This window comes from Miscanthus floridulus, chromosome 1 (assembly GCF_019320115.1).
Source record: "Miscanthus floridulus cultivar M001 chromosome 1, ASM1932011v1, whole genome shotgun sequence".
Classification (NCBI taxonomy): domain Eukaryota; kingdom Viridiplantae; phylum Streptophyta; class Magnoliopsida; order Poales; family Poaceae; genus Miscanthus; species Miscanthus floridulus.
Genome location: NC_089580.1, coordinates 148,136,085 through 148,148,741, shown reverse-complemented (window position 1 = coordinate 148,148,741; position 12,657 = coordinate 148,136,085).

Sequence of the window (12,657 nt, the reverse complement as noted above, 5' to 3'; positions counted from 1 at the left end):
TAAGAGCTCTCAATCTTGCTACTCTAAAGAGCTCCACTAGATGAACTTAAAATGATAAAGCAAGCTCTCAATTCTAATTACACTAAAGAGCTTGCCATAACTAGTAGGCTTCCAATCATAGACCGATACATTTTTTGATCCACCATGTTGCCACTAGCATCACTATCCAAGCTTCCACTTGTCCCCATTGGTGTACTAATAACTTTAACATCATCCATTCCAAACTTCTTGAGCATGTCCTTGATATACTTGCCTTAACTCACAAATGTGCCATTCTTCATTTGCTTGATTTGAAGACCAAGGAAGTAACTAAGCTCTCCAATCATAGACATCTCAAACTCACTTGCCATCATCTTGCCAAACTCCTCACAAAAATCTTGATTTGTTGACCCAAATATGATATCATCAACATAGATTTGCATTACAAACAAGTCATTTCCAAGCTTCTTGGTGAAGAGAGTGGTGTCAACCTTTCCCATCTTAAATCCCTTAGAGAGTAGGAAATCCCTCAATCTCTCATACCATGATCTAGATGCTTATTTTAATCCATACAAAGCTTTTCTCAACTTGTAAACATGGTTGGGTTTCTTTTCATCTTCAAAACCGGGAGGTTGCTCAACATACACAAGCTCATTGATATACCCATTGAGAAATACACTCTTCACATCCATTTGGTACAACTTGATGTTGTGGGCACAAGCATAGGCTAACAAGATCCTAATTGCTTCCAATCTTGCAACCGGGGCATATATTTCTCCAAAGTCAAGACCTTCAACTTGAGTGTAACCTTGAGCCACTAATCTTGCTTTGTTCCTTATTACTATCCCATCTTGATCTTGCTTGTTCCGAAAGACCCACTTGGTTTTAATCACATTATGACCCTTAGGCCTCTCAACTAACTCCCATACTTGGTTTCTTGTAAAGTTGTTTAGCTCTTCATGCATAGCATTGACCCAATCAACATCCTTCAAAGCTTCATCTATCTTCTTAGGTTCAATGGATGACACAAATGAGAAATGCTCACAAAATGAAGCCAATCTTGATCTAGTTTGCATACCTCTTGAAATATCACCAATGATAGTATCCAAGGGATGATCTCTTGCAACATTGGTTGGTTGAAGCACTTGCACTTGATTGCTTGTATTTGATAGATCACTTGGTTGAGATGATGAACTAGCCACTTATTGTTGATCTTGTACTTTATCATCACTAGTTCTTGCTTGAACTTGATCATGAGAACCACTAGCTTACACATTTGAGTTAGAGAGTACTTGATTCTTGTCATCTTTAATATCAATCATCTCTCTAGGCCTTATATCACCAATGTCCATGTTCTTCATTGCATTGACCAATTGAGTGCCTCTTACATCATCTAGATTCTCATCTTCCTCTTGGGAACCATTTGTTTCATCAAACTTCACATCATAAACCTCCTCAAGAGTACCACTAGCCAAATTCCAAACTCTATAAGCCTTGCTAGTAGTGGAGTAACCAAGCAAGAAACCTTCATCACAGTTCTTTTCAAACTTGCTAAATCTAGTGCATTTCTTCAATATATAGCACTTACAACCAAAAACCCGAAAGTATGCTATGTTGGGCTTTCTTCCATTCAAAAGCTCATAAGGTGTCTTCTCCATCATGGGGTGACAATAGAGTCGGTTGCTATAATAGCAAGCCGTATTGATTGCTTTGGCCCAAAATGAATGACTCACATTGTACTCACTCAACATTGATCTTGCCATGCCAATCAAAGTTCTATTCTTCCTTTCAACAAAGCCATTTGATTGAGGAGTGTACTTGGCTGAGAATTGATGTCTAATTCCAAATTCATCACACAACTCATCAATTCTAGTGTTCTTGAATTTACTACCATCGTCACTTCTAACTTTCTTGATGGTTGTTTCAAACTCATTGTGAATGCCCTTGACAAATAATTTGAAAGTTGCAAATACATCACTCTTGTCAACAAGAAAGAACACCCAAGTGTATCTAGTAAAATCATCCACAATCACAAATCCATATTGGTTTCCACCAATGCTAGTGTATGTGGTTGGTCCAAATAAGTCAATGTGCAATAACTCAAATGCCTTGGTTGTGCTCATCATGCTCTTCTTAGGATGTGTGTTACCAACTTGTTTTTTGGCTTGACATGCACTACAAAGCTTATTTTTCTCAAATATGACATCCTTCAAACCTCTAACTAGGTCATATTTGATCAACTTGTTCAATTGTTTCATTCCAACATGACCAAGCCTTCTATGCTATAACCAACCCATGCTAGACTTAGTGAGCAAACATGTTGATAATTGAGCTTCTCTAGCATTGAAATCAACCAAGTATAGATTCTCGTATCTAAATCCTTTGAATATTAAGTTAGAGCCATCTACACTTATGATCTCTATATCATCCACACCAAATATGCACTTGAAACCAAGATCACATAATTGAGCTACCGATAGGTTGAAGTTCAAGCTCTCTACTAGTAGCACATTGGAAATGCTCAAGTCATTGGATATTGCAATCTTACCAAGCCCTTTGACCTTGCCTTTGCCATTGTCACCAAATGTGATACTATTAATCTCATTGCTCTCATTCTCATTGATTGAATTGAACATTCTTAAATCACCGATCATGTGTTGTGTGCACCCACTATCAAGCACCCAATGCCTTCCTCCGGCTTTATAATTGATGTACAAAAGAAGATCAATTCTTTTTAGGTACCCAAACTTGTTTGGGTCCTTGAAGGTTAGTTACCAAGGTCTTTGGTACCCAAATGGTCTTCTTCTTTGGGCCCACAATTGGTGTACCAATGAACTTAGCCTTCACACCATTTGCACCCTTAACAAGCATATAACAAGGATCAAATCTAATTAAGGATACATTAGGTTGCTTGTTCTTGTTAGTCTTGCAATATTGCTCTATATGCCCAACTTGCTTATATCTATTACAAAACCGACCATTGCACTTCACAAAGCTAGCTTTAGAAGTGACAAAGGTTGTTTTGCCTTTCTTGGGGGTATAGTCTAAACCCTCTTTGTTGAGAGAAAACCTTTGGCTACCCAAGCACTTTAGCAAGCAGGCATCTCCACCATAGGCATTGCCTAAGGCACGAGTGAGCTCATTCACCTCCTTCTTGAGGGTCTCATTTTTCACCATTAGTGAGACATCACAAGTGAAACCATCACTCAAATGTAAAGTAGAAGTGATAGTGCTACAAGAGGGGTTAGTGGGAGAAACAACAATTGGCTTATAAAAGGATTCATCAATAATATCACATGTTAGCCCCACATCACATGTAACAATCACTTGCTCCTTCTTGGCTTCCTCCTTCTTGACTTACTCGAGGAGAGATAAGTGGGCTTTTTCAAGCTTAGTGTGAGCCTTGCCAAGCTCATGATCTTCCTTTAGACTCTCATGAGAAGCATTGAGCCCATCAAAGAATTGTTCAAGAAATTTGACTTTCTTGCGCAATTCTTTGCACTCCTTTCTCTTCATCTCAAAGCAAGTGTGCACTTGCTCACATATATCCATGAGCTCCTCCTTGGCGTACTCCTCCTCATCTTCATCATCACTCACATCATATTTTACCTTAGTAGGCTTTGCCATGAGGCATGTCGATGGAGTGTCAAAGATGGAGGGCTTGTTGTTGATGGCAATGCTTGCTAGTGCTTTCTTGATAGATTTCTTATCATCATCACTAGAGCCATCACTATCCAAAGAGCCATCACTATCCCAAGTGACCACATAGCCTCCACTCTTCTTCTTCTTTTGGAAGGTCATCTTCTTCTCCTTCTTTTCCTTGTCCTTGTGCTTCTTCTTCTCATCCTCATCATTGTCACTATTGTAGGAACAATCCGCTACAACATGATCGAAGCTCTTGCAATTGTAGCATCTTCTCACATATTCTTTGCACTTAGTGTGATCTCTTCTCTTTCTTGCACCATAGCCCTTCTTCTTTATGAATTTGCCCATCTTGCGCACAAAGAGAGCCATAGCTTCATCATCAATGTCACTAAGATCATCATCATCACTTGATTCTTTCTTGGACTTGCCCTTGTTCTTGGATGATGAGCTAGCCTTGAATGCTACACTCTTCTTCTTCTTGTCTTCCTCTTCATTCTTGTCATCCTTGTCAACCTCTTCCCTTTCCACATGGTATGTCTCTTGTGTCCTGACATCACCTAGTACTTGGTTAGGGATGAGTTCCTTCAATCCTCCTCTAATGATGATCAATCTCAATGTCTCAAATCTAGGAGGTAAGCATATCAAGAACCGATGAGAGACATCATCATCATTGATCTTCTCTCCCAAAGCCTTCAAGTCATTGACAATCACATGCAAATGATGGAACATCTTCGGAATGCTCTCATCATTCTTTATCTTGAAGCTTGTCAACTTGTCTTTGAGAATGTACAACTTGTCACTCTTCACCGCCAGTGTGCCCTCATAGGTCTTCTCCAATCTCTTCCACACCTCATAAGCTCTATCACAATTTTTTATTTGCTCAAACACCTTGGAGTCAATGGCATTATATATGGTGTTGAGAGCCATTATATTGCATTGTTTGTTGGCCTTGTCTTGGTTAGTGAGGTTGTCGGGATCAATGATGGCATAGTCACTCTTGCTCACATCCCACACTTGGTCATTGATTGAACTAAGATACTTCTTCATCTTTCTCTTTCAATAGTCATAGCATGTACCATCAAAGAACGGTGATTTGCCCCCCACATGGTTGAACACAACTTGAGCCATCTTTTGACACTGAGGTTTTTAAGCCTTCAATCAAACGGTGACCATGGCTCAGATACCACTTGAAAGGTCCTAAATGGCTAGAGGGGGGTGAACAGCCTATAACAATTTCTACAAATACACTAGAGCAAGAGGTTAGTACATTCAATGGTGAAATGCAATTTTGCTCTTGCTCTATAAGGGTCGCAAGCCACCTATCCAACAATTCTAGTTGCTATGATCACTAGGCACAAATAATGGCTATGTTACTACTCACTAAGAGCTCTCAACAAGTCTACACTAAAGAGCTCCACTAGGTGACACTAAACTAGCAAGCAAGACAAACTCTCAAAACTAATTACACTAAAGAGCTTGCTACAACTAGTCTGCGGGAAAGTAATGGAGTGAGCAAGATAGTTATACCGCCGCATAGAGGAGTGAACTAATCACAATATGAATGCCAATTCAATCACCAGGATAATACCAATGGCAAGAGACAAGCAATTTTGCTCCTGAGGTTCACGTGCTTGTCGGCATGCTAGTCCCCATTCTGTCGACAAACACTTGGTGGTTTGGTGGCTAAGAGGTGTTGCACCAACCTTGTCCTCACAATTGGACACCACAAGAATCTACCCACAAGTGAGGTTACTCAATGACATGAGCAATCCACTAGAGTTACTTTTTAGCTCTCCGCCGAGGAAGGTACAAGACCCCTCACAATCACCAGAGCTGGCCACAAACAATCACCAACTCATGCCGAAGCTCCTCCACTGCTCCAAGCCGTCTAGGTGGCGGCAACCACCAAGAGAAACAAGAAATCTGTAGCCACACCAACAAGCGCCACTAGATGCAATCACTCAAGCAAATGGACTTGGAATCACTCCCAATCTCACTTGATGATAAATCAATGATGGAGATGAGTAGGTGTTTGCTTAGCCTCATGAAAGTGCATCTAGCCCTTTAGTGGGTTTTGGGTGATTGAATGACAACATGATTAAAGGTCTAACCCATTTGCTAAGTGTGAATAGGTAATAGGTTATCTCACATGTACTTAATGAAAGTCAAAATAATGTGTTGTTGTATAAACAATCTAGTTCAAGTATAAGACAACAATGCAAATGAAATTCATGCAAAGGCTTATTTATTATGGGATTTCCATGTACTATGTGAAAGCAAGCTCGATAAAAATTAGTTGATGAGACATGAGGGATCGCATATGGAATGGTCTCATATTTGAAGCTTGCTAAATTGAAATGAAAAAGATGACAACACAAATGAATGGATGATTCAACACAAGATGTGACTTGATGGCTTGAGATGGTCAAGACAGCAAGAAAAGGCTTCGAGGTACTCCCTCCGTTCCTTAATATAAGCCATATAGATTTCTAAAGAAAATTCCAAAATATAGGTACGTATCAGCTCCCACGCCGATTAGTTTGGAAACCTTCCCACCGTACATAGCACATGCCCCAACCAATCCCTTAGATTTAGGAAGCAATCTGATTGGGAGAGAGAAGATGGCTTGATTTTCCTTTTTCCTCGGTCTCACATCCTTCCCCAAGCCGTGCGTTAATATTGGTGCTAAAAACTATATGGCTTATATTAAGGAACGGAGGGAGTACTAAGCAAGGGTGAAGGGCAAGCGATGGCTTGGTGGCCGAAGAACCTAGCTAGGGTGAAGAAGAAAGTACTTGTATTTAGTTGAGGTACTAATCAAGCTATGATGGTCATATTGATGTGGAGGATCAAATCTATATTGGACAAAGTGTTGGAAGTGACTTGATGCATTTGGAGTTATTCATATTTAATGAATGGAATCAAGTCACGTGCTCAAGATGGCTATGCTCAAGTATAAAGATCAATATCAATGTGTTGGCAACCTCACTTGATGAAGATTAAAAGAGACGACATCAATTCGAAAGAGATCAACTCAAACGGTATAAATTCGTTTTTCATTTGACCTTGAGTTTAATAGGTGTGTCGTACTATTAAGAGGGATGCAACATATTGATAGATAATTATTCATAAGTGCTCATGCCAACCCATGTGAGTTTTGAGTGTTTGAGAGACAAAAGAGCTAACCTATTTTTGCTGGTCTAGCAATACCATCACAAGTTAGTCCCACATCACATGATATGATCACTTGCTCCTTCTTGGCTTCCTCCACTTAGACTTGCTCAATGAGAGAGAAGTGAGCCTTTTCAAGCTTAGAGTGAGCTTTGCCAATCTTCTCATGGGCTTCCATTAGCATCTCATGAGTAGCATTGAGCTCATCAAAGGATTGCTCAAGAAATTTTACTTTCTTGCGTAATTCTTTGCACTCCTTTCTCTTCATCTCATTGCAAGCGTGCACTTGCTCACACATATCCAAGAGTTCCTCCTTGGTGTACTCCTCATCATCATCATCATCATTATCATCATTCCTACAAGCATCACTTTCACATTCATCATTATCACTCCCATCATATTTTACCTTGGTAGGCTTTGCCATGAGGCATGTTGATGGAGTGTCGAAGATGGAGGGCTTGTTGTTGATGGCGATGCTTGCTAGTGCTCTCTTGATAGATTTCTTGTCATCATTACTAGAGCTATCACTATCCAAAGAGTCATCACTATCCCATGTGACTACATAGCCTCCACCTTTCTTCTTCTTTTGAAATGTCATCCTCTTCTCCTTCTTTTCCTTCTTTTCTTTCTTATTATTCTTGAGCTTCTTCTTCTCATCTTCATCATTGTCACTATTGTAGGGACAATTTGCTACAACGTGATTGGGGCTCTTGCAATTGTAGCATCTTCTCACATACTCTTTGCTCTTGGTGTGATCTCTTCTTTTTCTTGCACCATAGCCCTTCTTCTTCATGAATTTTCCCATCTTGCGGACAAAGAGGGCCATAGCTTCATCATCAATATCACTAAGATCATCATCATCGCTTGATTCATTCTTGGACTTGCCCTTGTTCTTGGATGATGATGAGCTAGCCTTGAATGCTATACTCTTCTTCTTCTTGTCTTCTTCTTCCTTCTTGTCATCCCCCTCCCTTTCCATACGGTATGTCTCTTGGGTCATGACATCACCTAGTACTTGGTTGGGGGTAATCTCCTTCAATCCTCCTCTTATGATGAGCAATCTCAACATCTCAAATCTTGGAGGTAGGCACATCAAGAACCGATGAGAGATATCATCATCCTTGATCTTCTCTCCCAATGCCTTCAAATCATTGATAATCACTTGCAATCGATAGAACATCTCTAGAATGCTCTCATCTTCCTTCATCTTGAAGCTTGTCAATTTATCCTTGAGGATATACAACTTGGCACTCTTCACCGCCGATGTTCCCTCATATGTTTCTTCCAATCTTTTCCATACCTCATTTGCTCTTTCACAATCCTTGATTTGCTCAAACACCTTGGAATCAATGGCATTGTATATGGTGTTGAGAGCCATTGTATTGCATTACTTGTTGATCTTATCTTGGTTGGTGGGATCATCAGGATCGATGATAGCATAGTCATTCTTGGTCACTTCCCATACTTGATCATTGATTGAACTAAGATACATCCTCATCTTTCTCTTCCAATAATCATAGCATGTGCCATCAAAGAACGGTGGTTTGCCCCCCACATGGTTGAACACAACTTGAGCCATAATTTGACACCGAGGTTGTTAAGCCTTCAATCAAATGGTGACAATGGCTTTGATACCACTTGAAAGGTCCTAATATGGCTAGAGGGGGGGTGAATAGCCTATTTAAAAATCTACAAATCAACTAGAGCAATTTGATTAGTATGACAAATAGCGAAATGCAAACTTGCTCTAGCTCTACAAGGGTTGCAAGCCACCTATCCAACAATTCTAGTTGCAATGATTACTAGGCACACAACTTGCAAAGTTACTACTCACTAAGAGCTCTCAATCTTGCTACTCTAAAGCGCTCCACTAGATGAACTTAAAATAACAAAACAAGCTCTCAATTCTAATTACACTAAAGAGCTTGCCACAACTAGTTTGCAAGAATATAAATGAGTGAGTAGGGTGATTATACCGCCGTATAGGGGAGTGAACCAATCACAAGATGAATACTAAATCAATCACCGGGAGAATACCAAAGGGCAAGACACAACCAATTTTTCTCCCGAGGTTCATGTGCTTGCCGGCACGCTAGTCCCTATTGTGTCGACCAACACTTGGTGGTTCGGCAGCTAAGAGGTGTTGCACGAACCTTGTCCACACAATTGGACACCGCAAGAACCTACCCACAAGTGAGGTAACTCAATTACACGAGTAATCCACTAGAGTTACCTTTTGGCTCTCCACCGGGGAAGGCACAAGACCCCTCACAATCACCACGATCGGAGCCAGAGACAATCACCAACCTCAGCTCAATGATCCTTGCTGCTCCAAGCCATCTAGGTGGCGGCAACCACCAAGAGTAACAAGTGAATCCCGCGGTGAAACACGAATACCAAGTGCCGCTAAATGCAATCACTCAAGCAATGCACTTGGATTCTTTCCCAATTTCACAATGATGATGAATCAATGAAGGAGATGAGTGGGAGGGCTTTGGCTAAGCTCACAAGGTTGCTATGTCAATGCAAATGACCAAGAGAGTGAGCTTGAGCCGGCCATGGGGCTTAAATAGAAGCCCCCACGAAATAGAGCCGTTGTACCCCTTTACTGGGCACAACACGGGGTGACCGGATGCTCTGGTCATATTGACCGGACGCTGGCCCTCAGCGTCCGGTCACATGATACACGCCACATGTCCCCTCTCTTTGAATACTATTCACCTGATCTCAACGGTCAATAGTCGACCGGACGCTGCGGCATAAGTGACCGGACGCTGAGCCTCCAACGTCCAATCGTTTCGAGTAAGGTTCTAGAAATGAATTTCTTCGACCGGACGCATCCGGTCATGCTCGACCGGACACACCCAGCGTCCGGTCACTCGGCGACACCTCTATGCACGATCATGTTAGTGTGACCAGACGCACCTAGCCAGCATCCGGTCGATGACCGACGCTGCGCTTTTTCTGCTGCTACTGACCGGACACGCCGGTCCTTCAGAGACCAGCGTCCGATCACTTACAGTGACCTCCATCTTTTCTGTCTAGGGTATCGGTGGCACCGTCGAACTATCCGCACTCTATGAGCAGACACTCCGCCAGTGAGGTTTCTAACCCTTGCCCAAATGTGCATGTGTTAGCATATTTTCACAAAGCATTTTCAAGGGTGTTAGCACTCCACTAGATCCTAAATGCATATGCAATGAGTTAGAGCATCTAGTGGCACTTTGATAACCGCATTTCAATACGAGTTTCACCCCTCTTAATAGTACGGCTATCTAACCTAAATGTGATCACACTCGCTAAGTGTCTTGATCACTGAAACAAAATGGCTCCTACTATTTATACCTTTGCCTTGAGCCTTTTGTTTTTCTCTTTCTTCTTTTCCAAGTTCAAGCATTTGATCATCACCATGCCATCACCATCGTCATGATCTTCGCCATTGCTTCATCACTTGGAGTAGTGCTACCTATCTCATAATCACTTTGATAAACTAGGTTAGCACTTAGGGGTTCATCAATTAACCAAAACCAAACTAGAGCTTTCAATCTCATCCTTTTTGGTAATTGATGATAACCCTTTCACAAAGATATGAGTTGAAATTTAATTGAATCTATGTTGCTTGCCTAAGTATATTTACCATGTGTAAAGGATATGGACAAGTTTCATGAATCCCAAATGGTAGCAATTGCTCCCCCTACATATGTGCTAAGAGTTTGGATTGTAGCTTGCACATATGCTTAGATAGGAAATATAGGAGACAATGTCTACCAAATGATGCTAAAGTATAAGAGATGGACCTTTGAAGTGTGATACCAATTGGAGTGCACCAATATACCTTCCTTAGCACCATTAGTAACTAGACATACACAAAAACTAGAATACCCCATGAGATCAATATTACAAGCAAGGGTCTAGTTTCTATAGAATGAACATAAGTCTAATTACTTTAGCCTATGCATGCTAGTTTTTCATTTCATCATTCAAGCCTATAACTAGCATCACCACACAAGCATGAATATTGAAATTTAGAACTTGTGCCATGTAAGAAAATATATGAAATGCACATTCAAATGCAACATACAAGTTTATGAGCTTGCTCCCCCTACTTGTGTGCATTTTTTATAATCCCTTTACAATGTCATTTCATTTGTTTTCTCCTCCTATCTTACTATCTTTGTGAATTTCTCTCCCCCTTTCTCAACAATTAGCAAAAAAAGGTGAGCTCAAATTATAGATAGGTTGGGGTGAAACCATGTGAAATGAGGATCATTTTCCCAATTTGGTTCAATCTAGATCACTTGCAAAAGATATTTAACTCGGTTTGATCCAAGGACAAGCTTCTTCACACCTCCAAATAAGGGTTATCTTGTACCATGTTGAGTTAAACACTTATAGCTTATTTTCTAGATCAAACACTAGGTTTACAAGCCTACAAACATGTCATATGCTACCACTAGATCATTTCAAGCATACAAGCAATAGTGGTACCATACAAGCATCAAATTCATTTGTTTTCATGAATGAGCCTATTCAAATGTGAAATATGTCTAGATGCACTAAACATGTCCTTAGCAAGGATGTATGCCATGTCAATCAACTTTTACCTTGAATTGCTCGAAGAAGAGGCATGTCATATAAATTGGGGGTGCATCAACACATGTTGGAGAAGTCAAGTATGTTTAATTCATTCCTTAGCTTGCAAAACCTCTTCTCATCAAGTGGCTTGGTGAAGATATCGGCAAGTTGATCTTCGGTGCTCACACTCTCAATGCAAATGTCCCCTTTTTGTTGGTGATCTCTTATGAAATGATGACGGACATCAATATGCTTTGTTCTTGAATGTTGAACCGGGTTGTTGGTGAGCTTTACGGCACTCTCATTGTCACATAGCAATGGCACTTGCTTGAATTTAATTCCAAAGTCACTCAAAGTAGCCTTCATCCAAAGTAATTGAGCCCAACAACTACCGGCCAAAATGTACTTCGCTTCGGCGGTTGAAAGTGCTACACTATTTTGCTTCTTTGATGACCAAGACACAAGTGATCTTCCCAATAGTTGACATGTGCCCGATGTGCTCTTTCTCTCAACTTTGCATCCTGCATAATCAGAGTCCGAATATCCAATCAACTCAAATCTTGCTCCTTTGGGATACCACAATCCAACATTTTGTGTATGCTTCAAGTACCTCAATACTCTCTTTGTTGCTTTCAAATGACTCTCTATTGGTGAGGCTTGAAATCTAGCACACATGCATACACTAAACATCACATCCAGTCTTGATGCGGTCACGTAGAGTAGGCTTCCAATCATAGACCGATACATCTTTTGATCCACCATGTTGCCACTAGCATCACTATCCAAGCTTCCACTTGTCCCCATTGGTGTACTAATAGCTTTAGCATCATCCATTCCAAACTTCTTGAGCATGTCCTTGATATACTTGCCTTGACTCACAAATGTGCCATTCTTCATTTGCTTGATTTGAAGACCAAAGAAGTAACTAAGCTCTCCAATCATAGAAATCTCAAACTCACTTGCCATCATCTTGCCAAACTCCTCACAAAAATCTTGATTTGCTCTTTCACAATCCTTGATTTGCTCAAACACCTTGGAATCAATGGCATTGTATATGGTGTTGAGAGTCATTGTATTGCATTGCTTTTTGATCTTATCTTGGTTGGTGGGATCATCGGGATCGATGATAGCATAGTCATTCTCGGTCACTTCCCATACTTGATCATTGATTGAACCAAGATACATCCTCATCTTTCTCTTCCAATAATCATAGCATGTGCCATCAAAGAACGGTGGTTTGCCCCCCACATGGTTGAACACAACTTGAGCCATAATTTGACACCGAGG